Genomic DNA, 19,565 nt, shown 5'->3' with positions numbered 1-19,565 from the left:
TGAACTGGTCAAGCGTCCTGATCCTCATAAGCACAATATCATAGGTACTAAATGGATATATAGCAACAAGCAAGATGAGCATGGTCAAGTTGCCAGAAACAAAGCTCGTCTCGTTGCTCAAGGATACACTCATGTTGAAGGAATTGACTTCGATGAAACATTTGCTCCTGTGGCTAGGCTTGAAGCTATACGCATACTGCTGGCCTATGCAAATCATCATAACAATCTTCTGTATCAAATGGATGTGAAGAGCGCTTTTCTCAATGGAAATATTGAAGAAGAAGTGTATGTTGCACAACCGCCTGGCTTTGAAGATCTAAAACATCTTGACATGGTTTACAAGCTCAATAAGGCACTATATGGCCTTAAACAAGCCCCTCGAGCTTGGTATGACACACTCAAAGACTTCCTAAAGAGCAAAGGCTTCAAACCTAGTTCCCCGGATCCCACTCTCTTCACGAAGACATATGATGGTGAACTGTTTGTGTGCCAAATATATGTGGATGACATTATCTTCGGCTGCACTAATCAGAAATATAGTGATGAGTTTGGATACATGATGCAAGAGCAATATCAGATGTCCATTATGGGAGAGTTGAAATTCTTCCTTGGTCTTCAAATACGACAGCAACGCAATGACATCTTCATATCTCAAGAGAAGTACCTCAAAGATTGCCTCAAGAAGTTTGGAATGCAAGACTGTAAAGGCTACACGACGCCAATGCCAGCTAAACACCATATGGGTCCCGACGACAATGGTAAAGAGTTTGATCAAAAGGTATACCGCTCCATGATTGGCTCTTTGCTTTATTTATGTGCATCTAGGCCAGATATCATGCTTAGTGTTTGCATGTGTGCCCGATTCCAAGCAGCGCCAAAGGAATCACATGACTTAGCTGTGAAGTGAATTCTTCGATATTTGGCTCACACCCCAACTCTAGGATTATGGTATCCAAAGGGCTCAGAGTTTGATCTAGTTGGATTCTCGGATGCTGATTATGCTGGTGACAAGGTGGATCGCAAGTCTACATCAGGCACATGTCACTTTCTGGGACGATCACTTGTATGTTGGTCTTCAAAGAAGCAGAACTGTGTATCTCTCTCCACTGCTGAATCTGAATACATTGCTGCTGGATCTTGCTGCGCGCAGCTTCTATGGATGAAGCAAACACTCAAAGACTATGGCATTCATCTAAAGCAAGTACCACTCTACTGCGACAACGAGAGCGCCATCAAGATTGCTAACAACCCAGTTCAGCACTCGAAGACAAAGGACATTGAAATTCGTCATCACTTTCTCAGAGATCATGTCATGAAGGAAGATATTGATATCATACACGTCAACACTGAAGAGCAACTGACAGATATCTTCACAAAGCCCTTGGATGAGAAGAGGTTTTGCAAGTTACGGTGTGAGCTAAATATCTTGGAATCCTCAAATGTCCTATGATCAGGCACACATCCTAACACTTATGCATGTTGATGACTTAGATGTGCAACACACGAAGTAACGTATGTCTTCAATCAATGAAGACTTACATTCTGAGTGTGAATACATTAACGTGGAATTGACTTCGGAGCGCCACGATAATTGTGCGCCGTGTCTGGGTCTAATACTTCCTATACGGTGGGTAACGCCACCACCAAATTCTTCCCTTAGAAGTGTTTTTCACATGGTGTTACATTTGCAAAGTCTTCGCTTTCTGTTTGTCTTCAATGTTAACATGGCCTCATGTTTATCTTCAATTTGGTTTCTGTCCTCTACATCATTCACTTATAGCTATGTCTTCACGTTGAATCTTTTAAACTAAGTGAATGTGATCGGACCCTAACCCCTCTATGCTTCTATCTTAAGTCTATCTATCCAAATCGTATGCATTCTATTGACACTGTCAAAATGTCTTCTCTGCGTCCTTGTTAGCAGAAGACAGAAAGACAAACATTAATCTGTTTTCAATGCTAAATCCTTCAACCTGAAACCCGGAGAAGTGGGAACGACCACCCGACAATCCAGGCGTGCGTGGGAACGTGGAACAACGTCCAATGTGTTGCATGATCGCCACATGTCCTTCAGATGTGAACCGCCAGGGGCACCTGTGTAGTAACACTGTGCCGTCCCTGTCCCTATAAATACACGCCTCACCCCAGTCATTATTTATTCTTCCACTCTCGCACAAACCTTAGCGCCACCGCTAGCCCTCGACGACGCCGGCGACGAAGCGCTTAGCTTTCGCGACCTCACCGACGCCGTCCTCACGCCGGCCGCGGACATCGTCTTCTCTGCCGTCGCCATAGGTGTCCTCCGTCGCCAAGTTAGGGCACGGAAGATCGAACTGCTTGGCCTCCTCTCTCACTCCGTCTAGCAATTCCTCGTGTGGTAAATAAAACCTCCTTTTTACAGTTCTTTTGATCCGATAGATTCATCCTTTTCTACCACAAGTAGTTTCTGTTCACACAAATTGGATCTATCTCATACTACATCTCATAACATGCCTAGTATATTCACTTATGCTTCACAAAGTAGTTAGATTCCTCAATTGTACTTATTCGTGGATTCGTACAAATCTGGAACCAACTCTCTACCTATGAGTGAATGTCTTTGCACTATGAGGTCAATGTCTTCTAAACTGATTTATCTTCAAACTCTTCTGAGAATACATATGACCTCTTCCCCTTCCCTCGCACCTTTAATGCTGTCATAGGTACATGTCCGTGGGAGAATCCCTTGGTTCTCATAGTCTGCATTCATTTGCAGAGTTCTTACAGCATCATATAAATTCTCCTGAAGCCAGTTCTTGTCTGACCAGTAGACGGAAGTGTAAGTGCATCTAGTGCCACCCCTAGTTGGTTTTGGAGTATTGACAACAAACCTAGTTGAGGGACTAATGTGTTTGTGAGAATTGCAGGATAACACAGGTAGAAGTCCCTCATTGATTCGGTTTTCCTACCAGAGATGACCCCCAAAAATGTATGAAGACATTGAAGTCAAAAGGTGGCATGTGAAGACATTCACATTGAAGACTATGACAAGAGAAGACATCACGTGAAGACTATGGAGCGTGAAGACTTAGCAGTTTCGTCGTTCTGTGTTTTTCTTTGTTGAGTCATAGGAACCACCGCACTGTTAAGTGGGGTCCAAGTGAACCAGTCAGAATGACTGAAGTGATGCTTAACCAAAATCCTATGTCTTCGAGTGAAGACTATGAGAGCAAATCTTGTCCAGAGTTGTATAAGTCACCTTTGCTTGTAGCCCAAGTAAAGTTGCCGTGTGTGTTTGAAATCTGACCGTTGGAACACCTGTCAGTTCCTTAGTGACCCAGGGTCATTTCGGACAAATCAGGTCGGGTTGCCTAGTGGCTATAAATAGCCCACCCCCTACAACCATAAACGGTTGGCTGCTCAGAGTTAGTGTATGGCTTTTGTCATTTGAGAGCAACCCACCTCGAAGCCTTTGAGAGAGAATTCCTTGCGAGGATAAAGCCCTAACCACCCAGAGCCAAAGAGACTTAGGCATCACTGAAGTCTTCCTGTCTGTGTGATCTGAAGACTTGTTACACTTGAGGACTGTGAATCCTCCAGCCGGTTAGGCGTCGCGTTCTGAGCATCCAAGAGTCATTGTGGATCGCCGGTGAATGAAGTCTATGAAGGTTTGGAAGTCTACCTTGAAGACTTAACAGAGTGATTGGGCAAGGACTGGGTGTCCTTAGCTCAAGGGAATAAGGTGAAGACGCGGTCTTCTGAGTTGAATCTCAGCCTCCCTAACCAGGCGTACAGTTGTCACAGTAACTAGAACTAGTCCAACAAATCATTATCTTCAACGAGTCACTGGTTTCATCCTTCCCATTCCTTTACTTACAGTTGGACCTGGTGAAGTCATTGCATGATTGCATTATCTTTTGTCTTCATTGAGTGACTGCTTGTTCTGATTGGCTTCACAATATCTTCCTACCTGATCTTTACTGCCTAGCTGCTATTAGTCATTGTGCTTTCACTTCATTGAATACTTGACTATGGTTTGCCTAGTGTAGTCTACCTTCCGCTGCATGATAATAGGTTTATTTCTATCGTTTGTCTTCGAAACTTCCATGTTTCGAAGACTTTCATAAAAATCGCCTATTCACCCCCCTCTAGTCGATCACTAGCACTTTCAATTGGTATCAGAGAAAGGTACTCCCTTGTTCTGTGTGATTCGGTTTAACCACCTAGAGTTTTAGCTATGTCGACTGCAGGGATAATCAAAGTCTCCGCTGCGTGCCCAGTCTTTGATGGAACTGAATATCCCTACTGGAAGAATAAGATGCGCATGCATCTTGAAGCCACTGATGTCGACCTATGGTATGTCGTCAAGAATGGCGTTCCCAAGGCTGGTGAAGGTGTCACCGCTGCTGATGTCAAGAAGTTCGTTCAACTGGACTCCACTGCCAAGAACATCATCTGTGGTCATCTGACCAAAGGACAGTATGGCCATGTGAGTGCTTTGGAAACATCTAAGCTAGTCTGGGACTGACTTTCCAAGGTCAACGAAGGCGTCTCAACCCAGAGAGATCAGAGAATCAGTGTCCTTCGCAACCTCTTCAACCGCTTCAAGAGAAATGACAATGAGAATGTTCATCTCACGTTTGATCGACTCGCTGACATCACAAATGAGCTTCAAGCCCTCGGCGCCACTGAGATCACCAAGCATGAAGTCGTCAAGACACTCCTGAGATCACTTGAAAGCTCGTTTAACACCCTAGCCCTGATGATTCAAGAACGTCCTGACTTCAAAACACTCGATCCGTCTGACATACTTGAGAGGCTCAACACACACGAGTTTCAGCTTTCTGAGAAAAGAGACATCTACGGTCCCAACTATGGGCGAACTCGTGCCTTGAAGGCAAAAGATGTCTCCTCATCTGAAGAAGAGTCTGACAGCAGTTCTGATGATCCTGAAGACATTGGAAAGGAGCTTGCTATGCTTGTGAAGAAGTTCCAAAAATTCACCAAGAAGAAAGGCTTCAGAATGTCCTCACGATCAAGCTCAAGGAATGATGAAGCTTCTGCTCATGACTACAAGAAGAGAACATGCCACAAGTGCAAGAAACCTGGCCACTACATCTCTGAGTGTCCGCAGTGGGACAATGAGAACAAGAAGAAATAGAAGAGCAAGGAGTATGATTCTGACGACAAGAAGAAGAAGAAATACTCAAAGTCTTCTTCCAAGTCCTCCTCAAAGTCTTCATCACACAAGAAGAGCTCATCTGGCAAGGCACGTGCGTTTGTTGGCAAGGATATGGATTCAGAGGAGGAGTCTGCTTCTGAGGAGGCAGAGGTGGAGTCTGAGGAGGAGTCCGATTCTGGCATTGCGAGTTTGGCTACAGCATATGTTGCCAAGTCCATCTTCAACACTGAAGACAATGACTCCGTCACCGACACCGATGCAAATGACAAGGACTACTCCGCTCCTACCTACTGCTTCATGGCACACGGTGCCAAGGTAAACACACGCACTACTCACTATCAAACTTCCTGTGAAGATGACTCTGATTGTGGTTCCAAACCCAACTACAAAACACTTGCTAAAATTGCAACTAAACAACAGAAAGCTATGGAACATATTCAAAAACTGTTAGACAAAAGCGATGACCTGTTAGACGCTGAAATGACTCGATCTGAGTCCTTAATTGAAGACATAAAAAATCTTCATGTTAAGTATGAGGAACTTGAAAGTCGTCATGAAACACTCTCAACAACTCATGAAAAGCTATCCTATGATTATCTTCAAAGGAAGCAAGATCTTGAGAAATTGAGAGCGGCTCATGAAGTCTTCAAAAGGAAAACGAGTCACTTCACGCCAAACAGACCAGTTCCGCTCAGGAAGGATTTGAACCACCATGTCTTAAATGTATTGAGCGTGACAATGCTACTTCTGTTGCTGGTTGTTCTACTGCTGCTACTATTGCAATATCCTCAACTGCTGATGTGCCAACTAACCCCTCTGCTGAGGATGCCACTGCTATTGCTGATGAGAATGCTAGGTTGAAGACATTGCTTGAAACATGGATGTTCAAAAGCCTCAAAGGGCATCAGACACTATGTGATGTCCTCAAAAGGCAGATCCTGAACCGAAACCCTAGGAAAGAGGGTGTTGGGTTCGAAAGGAAAATGAATGCTGATGGCTCTTACTGGAAACCTGAGCAGTACCCCAAAACCACATGGGTTGCTGCAAAGGGACCTTCAGTGGATCCATCCACCCTATCTGGCTTCACTTGTGCTAATCCCATTGTTATTGATGAATCCTTTGATGCAAACTATAAACTGTTTAAGAATCAGAAGGGTGAAGTGTTTGCCAGGTATATTGGTACTAACTACAGGAATGGACCGCCTATGAAGAAGGTCTAGGTGCCGAAAAGGTGTTTGGAGAATCTTCCTGTGAATGTTGTCATGACACCACAAGTAAAGAAGACAAACCCCAGACCACAGGCTTCATACGGTCCAAAGGCTTCATATGGACAGAGGACTCACCCGAGTCGCACTAACGCAAATGTTTTGCAGGGAAGCCATACTCAGGCCTATGAATATGAGCGTGTTTCATCAAAATGCCATGTTCATAAGACCAAGAACTATTTTGCTTATTCTTATGAGTACTATTGTCCACCTGCAAGATTTTTTGCTAGGGATCCAAAGCCAAAGTTCTCAGATGCTGCACTTAGACTCATTGCTTCAAAGCCACCCTTGAAGATGTGGGTGGCTAAGAAAGCTTAACTCTCTTTTGTAGGGAAAGGTCTCCAGCCGAAAACCAAAATCGTCTAAAGCTATTGCTGGGGACCTTAAACATCTTGTAGGGCGCAAGATCAAATGCCTAAATGGTCTTATTATGTATTTTGTTCCTGAGTCGCTTGCTACTTGCCCTATCATTCCTAACCTCGATCTAAGCTTTCATAATCCACTTGCTCGTCAAATGTTTTTGCTTCACAACTCTCTTCGTGAAGCCTATCCTCCTAACTGCACTGTAGGGTAGGACACCAGCTGCTTCAGAATGGATTATTGATAGTGGGTGTACTAATCACATGACTGGCAAGCGAAACCTTCTTATGGACTCAACCTTACGTCCATCTGACAAAAGTCATATCACATTTGCTGACACTGGTAAAAGTAAGGTATTGGGTCTAGGTAGAGTTGCAATCTCAAAGGATCAACACATGGATAAAGTCATGCTTGTTGAATCCCTTGGTTTCAACTTAATGTCTGTCTCAATGCTTTGCGATTTAAACATGATTATGATGTTTGGAAAATATCGTTGCCTTGTTCTAATGGAATCTGACAAGTCTCTAGTGTTTGAAGGGTATCGGAAATATGATTTGTACGTGGTAGATTTCTCAGCAGGACCACAACTTCCCGTATGTCTTCTAGCAAAAGCATCAGAATGCTGGCTCTGGCATAGGAGGCTAGGGCATGCTGGCATGAGGAACTTGCACACTCTTGCAAGAAAGAAGCATGTCATACGCATCGAGGGTGTCAAGTTCAAGAAGGATCACTTATGCGGTGCCTGTGAAGCAGGAAAGATGACGAGGGCCAAGCATCCCTCGAAGACAATCATGACAACGACTCAACCCTTCGAACCACTCCACATGGACCTTTTCGGTCCCACTCATTACTCAACTCTTACTACTACTGCTTGTCTCTATGGCTTTGTCATTGTTGATGATTATTCAAGATATACTTGGGTGCATATAATCCTCTACAAGACTGAAGTGCAGGATGTCTCAGACGCTTCGCCAATCGAGCCATGAACAACTATGGCGTCAAGATAAAGCACATCAGAAGTGACAATGGCACTGAATTCAAGAACACTTGGCTAGAAACATACCTTGATACTTTGGGCATCACACATGAATTCTCAGCTCCGTACATGCCACAGCAGAATGGCGTCGTCGAATGCAAGAACAGAACGCTTATTGAGATGGCTTGGACGATGCTTGATGAATACAAGACTCCAAGAAAATTCTGGCCTGAAGCCATTGATACTGCATGCCATATCATCAACCGTGTTTATCTTCACAAGCTTCTGAACAAGACATCCTATGAGCTCCTTACTGGCAAGAAGCCAAATGTCAGTTACTTCAGAGTATTTGGTGCCAAGTGCTGGATCAAGGATCCACATCACACTTCAAAATTTGCACCAAAAGCACATGAAGGTTTTATGCTTGGATATGGAAAGGATTCGCACTCCTACAGAGTCTTCAACCTCTTTCACTATAAAGTGGTTGAAACTGTGGATGTGCGGTTCGATGAGACTAACGGCTCGCAAAGAGAGCACCTGCCAAATGTGCTAGATGAAGTTCCATCGAGTGAATCAATCAAACTTATGGGAACTGGAGAAATCATACCATCTGAAGCTCAGCCTGAAGAGGAACTTATCATCTCCGCACCTGATCAACCTGAAGACAATGCTCAGCCTGAAGACAATCCTTCTAATGATGAAAATGATCAGCAAGAGCAAAATCTTCGTCCTGTACATCCTTGTGTTGCAAATGAAGTGCAGATTGAGAGAATAATTGACAACATCAATGCACCAGGTCCACTCACTCGTTCAAGGGCAACACAGCTAGCAAATTTCTATGGACACTTCACATTGTCTCAATATCTGAACCCAAGAAAGTTGATGAAGCCTTCATGGAACCTGAATGGATTCAAGCTATGCAAGAAGAGCTTCAACAGTTTGAGCTGAATAATGTATGGGAACTGGTTAAGCGTCCTGATCCTCGCAAGCACAATATAATAGGCACCAAATGGATACATCGCAACAAGCAAGATGAGCATGGTCAAGTTGTCAGAAACAAAGGTCGTCTCGTTGCTCAAGGATACACTCAAGTTGAAGGGATTGACTTCGATGAGACATTTGCTCCTGTGGCTAGACTTGAAGCCATACGCATACTGCTGGCCTATGCAAATCATCATTACATTCTTCTGCATCAAATGGATTGAAGAGCGCTTTTCTCAATGGCAAGATTGATGAAGAAGTGTATGTTGCACAACCGCCTGGCTTTGAAGATCCAAAACATCCTGACATGGTGTACAAGCTCAACAAGGCACTGTATGGCCTCAAACAAGCCCCTAGGGCCTGGTATGACACACTCAAATACTTCCTGAAGAGCAAAGGCTTCAAACCTGGTTCCCTCGACCCCACTCTCTTCACGAAGACATATGATGGTGAACTGTTTGTGTGCCAAATATATGTGGATGACATTATCTTCGGCTGCACCAATCAGAAATACACTGATGAGTTTGGATATATGATGCAAGAGCAATATCAGATGTCCATGATGGGTGAGCTGAAGTTCTTCCTTGGTCTTCAAATACGTCAGCAACACAACGACATCTTTATATCTCAAGAGAAATACCTCAAAGATTGCCTGAAGAAATTTGGAATGCAAGATTGCAAAGGCTACACGACGCCAATGCCAGCCAAACATCATCTGGGTCCCGACGACAATGGTAAAGAGTTCGATCAAACGGTATATCGCTCCATGATTGGTTCCTTGCTTTATTTATGTGCATCTAGGCTAGATATCATGCTTAGTGTTTGCATGTGTGCCCGGTTCCAAGCAGCACCAAAGGAATCGCATCACTTAGCTGTGAAGCGAATTCTCAGATATTTGGCTCACACCCCAACACTAGGATTATGGTATCCAAAGGGCTCAGAGTTTGATCTAGTTGGATTCTCAGATGCTGATTATGCTGGTGAGAAGGTGGATCGCAAGTCTACATCAGGCACATGTCATTTTCTGGGACGATCACTTGTATGTTGGTCTTCAAAGAAGCAGAACTGTGTATCTCTCTCCACTGCTGAATCTGAATACATTGCTGCTGGATCTTACTGCGCGCAGCTTCTATGGATGAAGCGAACACTCAAAGACTATGACATTCATCTGAAGCAAGTGCCACTCTACTGCGACAACGAAAGCGCCATCAAGATTGCCAACAACCCAGTTCAGCACTCGAAGACAAAGCACATTGAAATTCGTCATCACTTTCTCAGAGATCATGTTGTGAAGGAAGATATTGATATCATACACGTCAACACTGAAGAGCAATTGGCAGATATCTTTACCAAGCCCTTGGATGAGAAGAGGTTTTGCAAGTTACGGTGTGAGCTAAATATCTTGGAATCCTCAAATCTCCTGTGATCAGGCACACATCCTAACACTTATGCATGTTGATGACTTAGATGTGCAACACACGAAGTAAAGTATATCTTCAATCAATGAAGACTTACATTCTGAGTGTGAATACATTAACGTGGAATTTGACTTCGGAGCGCCACGATAATTATGCGCCATGTCTGGGTCTAATACTTCATATACGGTGGGTAACGCCACCACCAAATTCTTCTGTTTGAAGTGTTTTACCCATGGTGTTACATTTGCTATGTCTTCACATTTGGTTTGTCTTCAATTTCAACTTGTCTTAATGATTATATTCACTAAGTTGATATGATTGTCTTCTGGTATATACTGATTTGGTTTGGTTTCTGTCCTCTACATCATTCACTTATAGCTATGGCTTCTTGATGAACCTTTTGAACTAAGTGAATGTGATCGGACCCTAACCCCTCTATGATTCTTCCCTAAGTCTATCTATCCAAATCATATGCATTCTATTGACACTGTCAAATGTCTTCTCTGCATCCATGTCAGCAGAAGACACAGAGACAAACATTAATCCGTTTTCAATTCTAAATCCTTTCACCTGAAACCCGGAGAAGTGGGAACGACCACACGACAATCCAGGCGTGCGTGGGAACATGGAACAACCTCCGATGGGTTGCATGATAGCCACGTGTCCTTCAGATGTGAATCGCCAGGGGCACTTATGTAATAACTCTGTGCCGTCCCTATCCTTATAAATACACGCCTCACCACAGTCATTATCCCTTCTTCCACTCTCGCACAAACCCTAGCGCCACCGCTAGCCCTCGACGACGCCGGCGACGAAGCGCTTAGCTGCCGCGACCTCACCGACGCCGTCTTCATGCTGGCCGCGGACATCGTCTTCTCCGCCGTCGCCGTAGGTGTCCTCCATCGCCAAGTTAGGGCACGGACGATCGAACTGCTCGGCCTCCTCTCCCACTCCGTCTAGCAGTTCTTCGTGTGGTAAATAAAACTTCCTTTTTACGGCCCCCTTTGATCCTATAGATTCATCACGTTCTACCACAAGCAGTTTCTATTCACACAAGTTGAATCTATTTCATACTGCATCTCATAATATGCCTAGTATGTTCACTTATGCTTCACAAAGAAGTTAGATTCATCACTTGTACTTATTCGTGGATTTGTACAAATCTGGAACCAACTCTCTATCCATGAGTGAATGTCTTCGCACTATGAGGTCAATGTCTTCTAAACTGATCTATCTTCAAAATCTTCTGAGAATGCATATGACCTCTTCCCCTTCCCTCGCACCTTAATGCTGTCACAGGTACATGTCCGTGGGAGAATCCCTTGGTTCTCATAGTCTGCATTCGTTTCCAAAATTCTTACAGCATCATATTAACTCTCCCGAAGCCAGTTCCTGTTTAGCTAGCAAGCGGAAGCCTTTGAATGTGTTGAAGCCTTTCAGTTTAAACTTCATGGCACCAGAGAAATCTGCAAGGAAGGGTGGCAGACAGCGTCGTGGCAACACCTCAAGAGATTTGCCTCCTGACCTCTATGAGCTGTACAAGACAGATCCAGAGGAGGACTACAATCAGCGAAAAACTCGAATCCAATGGATTCGAAGATATTGGGTAGAACAGTGGTTCAAGTATAGGTTCGTGACCCAGGAGTATGCTGAGAAGAATGCCATCAAACGACCATGGGGAGACATTCTATACAGAAATCTTCAACCCAGGTCCAGAGCTGAAGCCATTGAACAAGGCTTCTATCCTTGCATGGTCCATGGACCACAGCCTGCGGATGCAGACCCATCTTCATTACTATGGTGCTGCGATGATAATCTGTTCAAGCGCAACCTTCAGTTCGCCAGGAACTCAGCCAAAGAGAATAAGAAGTCACGAGGCTTAGACTTCAATCCAGGCCCCTCAACTCCTCGTGCTGATGGCACACGCGAAGCTGAACCCAATCTTGTTGGGCCCTTCTACAACCTGGAAGGTCTCATCACTCATATCATGGTTCAAGGGACAACCGTGGATGAGCCTGCAGACGACGCTGAATCTGATTAAGCGCCTGCACCACCGAAGCCAAAGAAACTGAAGAAGCCTAAAGCTTCAAAGCCTGCTCCTGCACCAAAGGTCTTACAGGCGAAGCCTCTGGCAACTGCACCTCCTGAACACAGTGTGCAGTCTGAAGATTTGTCACGCATCTCCAAGCCCTCGAGAGTGAAGATGCCCTTGCAACCCACCAGCCACGAACTGACTACTGCTGCTATTCTGCGCAATGACGCCATTGATCTTTCCAGAGATGAAGATCTTGCAGATGACGCTCTTGAGCAACTGATTAAGAGCAAGGAAGAAGAAGAAATCTTCAATGATTTGCCTCTCTCTGACGTGGCAATCCTCCACAACTTCATTGATGAGTGGTTTGAAACCCCCAATCTCAGCTTTGATGATCTGCAACTTCCAATTGGCCTCAGCGTCGCTTTCACTGGCGCCATTGCTTCTGAGCTAGCTCTAGCTCAGCGCATCGTTGAACTGAAGCAAAAGATCGACTATGAGAAAGCTCAGTTCAAGAAGCACATGGCAAAGCTCAGCGTGCAAGATGTGAAAAACTTCAAGATTATGCTGCACGAGCTCAAGGAAGCCTTTCTCAAGAAACGTGAAGAAGCTAAAGGGTCTCGTGAGCGCATGAAGAGTCTGGCTGACAAGTGCGTGCAAGCCTACAATGAAGCTGAGAAGCACAAGGCTCTTGGGCGTCCTGACATCGACCCTAGAATGGCGGCCAAGCCGAAGAAGAAGAAGCCAGCTGTGGCCGGACCCGAAGCAGCAAGGCAGGAAGAACATCCCATTGTCTTCCTAGCCAGTATGACAGGCTCGAAGCCTAAGGTCCCCACAGTGGCTTCAGAACTAAAGAAGACAAGGGCTGCCGAGGCTGAAGCCAGAAAGAGGAAAAATCCTGAAGCTTCTGATGTTGCTCCCTCCAAGAAGAAGCGCAAAACCAAGAAAGATCGGGCTGCTCCCACAGAGCCCCTTGTTGTCGAGCCCATTTCGGTTGCTCGTCCTGCCTCTTCGCATCAAGAACGACGGATGATAGTTCATGAGCTTGCTTCCACAGAGGCCCCTGAAGCTGAAGACATTCCAGCAGTTGACCCCACCGCTGCTGAAGACATTGGTCACCATGACAATGTTGAAGATGATGAAGTCCTTCCTCAGATCGAGCACCAATTGGTATCATCGCCTATGCTCACGCACATCAAACTCATTAGCATTGGTCGTCCTCTAACGCCAACTGGTCAGGATGCATCGTGGGCTGATCACCCACAGAGACAAGACACTCCAAGCTCTCCCCCACCGCAAGCTACCCCACCAGTGCAAGATGATGATGACTTTGAGGCCCCGCACGCTCCATCTCCACAAGCGTCGCTCGCATTACGCAGACTTCGCAAAGGACCAAGGCCCCAAGTCACTCCCACAATGCACGTGTCTGAATCCGAAGCCAAAATGGCTGAAGACATTCCGGTTGCATCAGCCGATGAAGATGAAGATGAAGAAGAAGCCCCAAGAGTTCCAAGAATTGCTACACCCCCGTCTCACCAAGATGTTGTTCTCGAGGAGAACGTGACCGACCCTCCAGCTTCTGAAGTGGAGTTTAACAACCCTGAGGTGGCCACCAACATTACTGCTGACGCCAATGACATTGTCATGGCTGACGCCAATACGGCGCGAGAAGCCAATGAGGCACCCGACGTCAATGCAACACCTGAAGTCAATGCTGCAGCACCTGAGGTCGAAGCACCTGAAGCACATGTGGCCCCTGAAGCCCATGAAGACAATGCCAATGCCCCTGTTCCCCCTCCAAGATCTCACACAATGGAGCTGGCATTTGATCGTGGTCAGCCGGTTATGGTTCGATGGCCCATTCTGACTCCTCCGCCTGCTGCTGGTCCACAATTTGAGTACCACGTCGAGCACAGGCCTCAAGTTCAAAAGCCCAAGCCAAGACTTCCACGATTCCCAGGCACTGCCACTTCACCTGGGGTCTTCAATGCAAATGGCTTCGTGGCACATAATACCTTCTTCAACAGCTCCAAGAACCCCTATACAAGACCGCACATTTCCTCATATCGGTTCTGGAGCTATCAGCAGCGCAGCTACTACTCATGTGTCTTATACAATCAAGGGCGCATATTTCCACATATGCGCCTCGACTCTGAAGCTATAGCTGGTCTGCCCTGCCTCGAAGAAGCATTGGACTGTTTCAGAGATGCTGGTCTGTTGCAGTTCGTCACTGACAAGGAGCACTGGAACGAAGAATTGCTGCTTCAATTCTATGCCACTCTTCATATTCGAGGCTACAACAGGGATTCGAAGACTTGGGTCCTTGAGTGGATGACATGCAATGTCCATCATGAAGCTAAAGCTCTTGATATCATTGAGCTCACAGGCCTGCCCACTCCTGGTGAATACTATGAACTAGGTTGTCAACAACATCAAAATGCCTTGGAAAGCATCTTTCAGAAGCCAGAACCCAACATGAGTCAAATGCTGAGCATGATGAAGACTCTGCCTCATGACGCTGAATACCCATATGAGTTCTTTGTTGAAGACCTAGAGTACCCGCCTCGCACCATTTACCACAACATCAGGAAGACTCTATGGCCTGTCAAAGGACACTCATCTGCAGCAAACCTTGAAGGAGCAATGAAGACTTTAGTTTTCTATATCTTCAATGGCATCAGCTTCAATGCTCAAGACTTCTTCATCAGGCAGTTGGCTGCGTCTGGCTCTGACATCTTTGGGTTGAAATTCTATGCTCCATGGGTCATGCGTCTGATAAAGCGCCACTCAGCTTTCAACTATCAGCCGTCTGCGCGCAATCATCTTATATTCTTTCCCGAGGTTGATCTGTCAGTTGAAGCCATTTACCCAGAGCCTGCTAAGGATCCCATTTCTCTTCACAATGCTGATCACCAAAGCTTCACCCAGCCCATTGAAGGGATTCCAGCCGTTTCTTGTGTTTATCCCCTGGCTGGAAACACACATGTCCCTCGTGCTCAAACTGATGTCACTGGTAGCACCATTGCGCAAAGGCCTCAAAGACAATCTCATGTCCTCAATGACAGAGAGCTTCTCATCGCGTTGCATCAGAAACAAGACAAACATCACGACTGGCTTAAGCATCAGATGCAAAGCCTCTTGGTGGATGTCAACCGCATTCGCAATCTTGCCACCAAGAATGCCTTTGTCACTCATGAAACCTGTCGGAGGTCGTGGAAGAGTTTGACCCTACTGAGTGCTGAAGCTGATCTGCACGACGATGGCTTCACCAAATGCTTCAAGTGTGACTCCACTCCTCCCATAAATGCTCACTTGCGTTGGACTCCCTCACTTGAAGACTCTGAATACTCGTCCTCAGCTGCGACCATAAATGCCAGAGTCATCGATGACCAAGATGATGCAACTTCACCTCCTCCACCTTCAGCGCGAATCAACACTGCACCAAGTTCGTCTGCACCGCCAACCAACACCGATGACCCTGCTGCTTCACCAACTCCTCAAGGGAACAAGTAGGTGCTCTATGTCTTCAAACCTTTTTGGTCCTTACTGACAAAAGGGGGAGAAGCATATGAGTTTGATAGTCTTCAAGCGGGTCCATATGGGCGGTGGTTTTATATTTTGGCTAGTGTTTACAACTCTCGCTTTCTGATACATTTGGTTCTTTGAGTTGTAACACTTAAACTAGATGGTCGTCTGCTACTTATTTGCTATTCTGTGATGCGATGATAAATTCCGCATGTGCGATGATAACTTCCGCACTTGGGTCATTCTGTAGACGTCCATTTTTCATTATGCATGTCATTATCTTCACATACTTTTCATGCATGATGAATTGTCATCATAAGTTGAAGAGGATCTCCACAAGTACAACCTGCCATGTGCATTTGCATACCAAAAGCATATTACTTATATGCACATCTTCAGGGGGAGCCTTTGCCACTTATGAAGACAATCCCCTATCCTTTACAATTTCACATATTTTATTCCCCGTTGAAAACTTCAACTAGTTTGTCATCAATCACCAAAAAGGGGGAGATTGTAAGTGCATCTAGTGCCACCCCTAGTTGGTTTTGGAGTATTGACAACAAACCTAGTTGAGGGACTAATGTGTTTGTGAGAATTGCAGGATAACACAGGTAGAAGTCCCTCATTGATTCGGTTTTCCTACCAGAGATGACCCCTAAAAATGTATGAAGACATTGAAGTCAAAGGTGGTATGTGAAGACATTCACATTGAAGACTATGACAAGAGAAGACATCGCGTGAAGACTATGGAGCGCGAAGACTTAGCAGTTTCGTCGTTCTGTGTTTTTCTTTGTTGAGTCATAGGAACCACCGCACTGTTAAGTGGGGTCCAAGTGAACCAGTCAGAATGACTGAAGTGATGCTTAACCAAAATCCTATGTCTTCGAGTGAAGACTATGAGAGCAAATCTTGTCCAGAGTTGGATAAGTCAGCTTTGCTTGTAGCCCGAGTAAAGTTGCCGTGTGTGTTTGAAATCTGACCGTTGGAACACGTGTCAGTTCCTTAGTGACCCAGGGTCATTTCGGACAAATCAGGTCGGGTTGCCTAGTGGCTATAAATAGCCCACCCCCTACAACCATAAACGGTTGGCTGCTCAGAGTTAGTGTATGGCTTTTGTTATTTGAGAGCAACCCACCTCGAAGCCTTTGAGAGAGAATTCCTTGCGAGGATAAAGCCCCAACCACCCAGAGCCAAAGAGAGTTAGGCATCACTGAAGTCTTCCTGTCTGTGTGATCTGAAGACTTGTTACACTTGAGGACTGTGAATCCTCCAGCCGGTTAGGCGTCACGTTCTGAGCATCCAAGAGTCATTGTGGATCGCCGGTGAACGAAGTCTGTGAAGGTTTGGAAGTCTACCTTGAAGACTTACCAGAGTGATTGGGCAAGGACTGGGTGTCCTTAGCTCAAGGGGAATAAGGTGAAGACGCGGTCTTTTGAGTTGAATCTCAGCCTCCCTAACCAGACGTACAGTTGTCACAGCAACTAGAACTGGTCCAACAAATCATTGTCTTCAACGAGTCACTGGTTTCATCCTTCCCATTCCTTTACTTACAGTTCGCCCTGGTGAAGTCATTGCATGATTGCATTATCTTTTGTCTTCATTGAGTGACTGCTTGTTCTGATTGGCTTCACAATATCTTCCTACCTGATCTTTACTGCCTAGCTGCTATTAGTCATTGTGCTTTCACTTCATTGAATACTTGACTAGGGTTTGCCTAGTGTAGTCTACCTTCCGCTGCATGATAATAGGTTTATTTCTATCGTTTGTCTTCGAAACTTCCATGTTTTGAAGACTTTCATAAAAATCGCCTATTCACCCCCCCTCTAGTCGATTACTAGCACTTTCAGGAAGACTTTGACAGCTTTGAAGACTTTTAGTCTAAACTTCATGGCAACAGAGAAATCTGCAAGGAAGGGTGGCAGACAGCGTCGTGGCAACACCTCAAGAGATTTGCCTCCTGACCTCTATGAGCTATACAAGACAGATCCAGAGGAGGACTACAATCAGCGGAAAACCCGAATCCAATGGATTTGAAGATATTGGGCAGAACAATGGTTCAAGTACAGGTTTGTGACCCAGGAATATGCTGAGAAAAATGCCATCAAGCGACCGTGGGGAGACATCTTGAACAGAAATCTTCAACCCAGATCTAGAGCTGAAGCCATTGAACAAGACTTCTATCCTTGCATGGTCCGTGGACCACGGCCTGCAGATGCAGACCCATCTTCATTGCTATGGTGTCGTGACGACAATCTATTCAAGCGCAACTTCTAGTTTGCCAAGAACTCGGCCAAAGAAAACAAGAAGTCATGGGGATTAGACTTCAATCCAGGCTCCTCTGCTCCTCGTGCTGACGGCACACGTGAAGCTGAACCCAATCTGGTTGGGCCCTTCTATAACTTAGAAGGTCTCATTACTCACATAAAGGTTCAAGGGGCAGTCGTGGATCAACCTGCAGACGACGCTGATTCTAACGAAGCGCCTGCACCACCGAAGCCAAAGAAGCTGAAGAAACCTAAAGCTTCAAAGCCTGCCCCTGCACCAAAGGTTTCACGGGCGAAGCCTCTGGCCACTGCACCTCCTGAACACAGTGTACAGTCTGAAGATCTGTCACGCATCTCCAAGCCCTCCAAAGTGAAGATGCCCATGCAACCCACTAGCGAAGCACTGACCCCTGCTGCTGTTCTGCGCAACGAGAATGACTCCATTGATCTATCCAGCGACGACGATCTTGGAGATGACGCTCTTGAGCAGTTGATCAAGAGCAAGCAAGAGGCAGAAATCTTCAATGACCTTCCTCTCTTTGACGTGGAAATCTTAAACAAGTTCATTGATGAGTGGTTTGAGAGCCCAAACGTTAGCTTTGATGATCTTCAGCTTCCCATTGGCCTCAGCGGCGCCTTCCACGGAGCCATTGCTGCTGAGCTGGCTCTAGCTCAGAAAATTGTTGAGCTGAAGCATAAGATAGATTATGAAAAGGCTCAATTCAAGAAGCATATGGCCAAGCTCAATGTTGAAGACATTCAGAACTTCCAGGTCATGATGCATGAGCTCAAGGAAGCATTCCGCACGAAACGCGAAGAACCCAAAGGTTCTCGTGAACGCATGAAGGATCTTGTTGCTAAATGTGTTCAAGGATACAATGAAGCTGAAAAGCGCAAGGCTTTGGGGCGACCAGGCATCGACCCCCGAATGGCGGCCAAGAAGAAGAAGAAGCCAGCTGTGGTAGAACCAGAAGCACCAAGGCAGGAAGTACATCCAATTGTCTTCCCAGCTAGTATGACAGGATTGAAGCCTAAGGTCCCCACAGTGGCTTCAGAACTGAAGAAAACAAGGGCAGCTAAAGCCGAAGCCAGAAAGTGCAAAACCAAGGCCACCACCGATGATGCTCCTCCAACCAAGAAATGGAAAACCAAGAAGAGAGACCGGGCTGCTCCCACAGAGCCCCTTGATGTCGAGCCAATCTCGGTGGCTCGTCCTGCGTATGAACATCAAGAACACCAAGTGATAGTTCATGAGCCTGCTACCACAGAGGCTCCTGAAGCTGAAGACAATCCAGCTGTTGACCCCATCGCAGCTGAAGACATTGGTCCTCGAGACAATGTTGAAGATGATGAAGTCCTTCCTCAGATCGAGCACCAGTTGGTATCATCGCCTGTGCTCACGCACAGCGAACTCATCAACATTGGTCGTCCTCTGACACCAACTGCTCAGGATGCATCGTGGGCTGATCACCCACAACAACAAGACACCCCAAGTTCTTCCCAACCACAAGTCACCTCACCCGTGCAATATGACGATGACTTTGAGGCCCAACAAACTCCATCTCCGCAAGCGTCGCCAGCAT

This window comes from Triticum urartu, chromosome 2A, assembly GCF_056163025.1.
Source record: "Triticum urartu cultivar PI428250 chromosome 2A, HENAU_Tu73, whole genome shotgun sequence".
Taxonomy (NCBI): Eukaryota; Viridiplantae; Streptophyta; class Magnoliopsida; order Poales; family Poaceae; genus Triticum; species Triticum urartu.
The sequence above is the reverse complement of the archived record's forward strand: the minus strand, read 5'-3'. Positions refer to the sequence as shown.